This window comes from Egretta garzetta, unplaced genomic scaffold, assembly GCF_000687185.1.
Source record: "Egretta garzetta isolate BGI_Z169 unplaced genomic scaffold, ASM68718v1 scaffold327, whole genome shotgun sequence".
In the NCBI taxonomy this organism is placed as follows: domain Eukaryota; kingdom Metazoa; phylum Chordata; class Aves; order Pelecaniformes; family Ardeidae; genus Egretta; species Egretta garzetta.
The window spans coordinates 42,527-43,680 of record NW_009260177.1 but is presented as its reverse complement, the minus strand read 5'-3'; positions in this window follow the sequence as shown (position 1 = coordinate 43,680).

The following is a 1,154-nucleotide window of genomic DNA, read 5'->3' as shown; positions in this document are numbered from 1 at the left end:
CCTGAGCGTGGGTCGCCCTCGGTCACCCCGTGGACCTGCAGGACCCGAGCCCGAGCCCGCTGCAGGGTGGGGTGGAAGGAACGGACCTTGCTGAGGAGGAAGGAGGGGACAAGGCTGAGGATGGGGCTATTGGGAGTTTGTGTCCTTTCCCCAGTCCCTGTAGTATTGGCTGAGTTTGGGGCTGGCTGGCATCGCCCTGAGGGGGTGTTAAACTGGATTTGTCCTGATTTCGGTGCCTGGAGCCTGCTGTCGGATGCGGAGCGGCACCAAGGCAAGGGCTGACCCTGGGGCTGCCCGGGCTGTGCCGCGCTGCCGCTGGAGCTCTGGTCCCAGACTCCGGGCTCATGGTGCCGGTCAGTGCCGGGCTGTGGTCTGTGATCTCCAGCTGGTCTGCGGAGCCGTGCTTCCCCTACTGCTGTTAAATTTTTAAAAAAAATATAATAATTTTGGGAACGCACGGAGCTCTAGGGGAGCGCGGGAGTTGGCGGCAGCTCGCTGGAGGCTCCTCTGAGGAGCTCCTTGAGTTACGGGGCTTCTCCGCTGTCCTGGTGGTGGCAAGACGGGCTGGTGGACGGGAGCGGATGGGACCTGCTCCACTCTGGAGACTGCTATGAAGGATGTGAGGGAGGCAGACGAGGCTCGGGCGACCCGAGTCCTTAAAGCCTCGAGACCCTCCTACAGTGTCCCAGAAGCTGTGATGAGCTTTTGGATGGGTTGGGGTGCTGCTGCGTGGTAGCATCTGCGGCCCCGTATCTAGCTAAGCTGTGAAGCAAAAGCCTTTTGTGCACATAAACCAAAAAAAGAGAAGCTTTTACACTGAAACACTAAGGGGCGAAGCGAGCCCACCCTTCTGAGCACAGGGACGGGAAAGCAGAAGCCCACCTCGTTTGCTGCTGGTCGTTTGTGGGTGTGGAGGGGGGGGGAGCGACCGGGTCCCTGGCGTTTCTGCCTCTTGGAGTCTTTCCTGTGTTATAATGAGTTATTCCCACGTGAAACATCCTGAGATCAGCAGCGTCTGCAGAGGGGAGGCAGGGATGGATCTGGACCCACAGCGCTCCCGTGCCGGGCCGGCCTCGTGCCGCGGCTCCTCCTCGGAGGGATCGTCCCACCAAGGGTTGGAGACCTGCGCTCTCCCTCCCCTGCCGGGGCCCGGG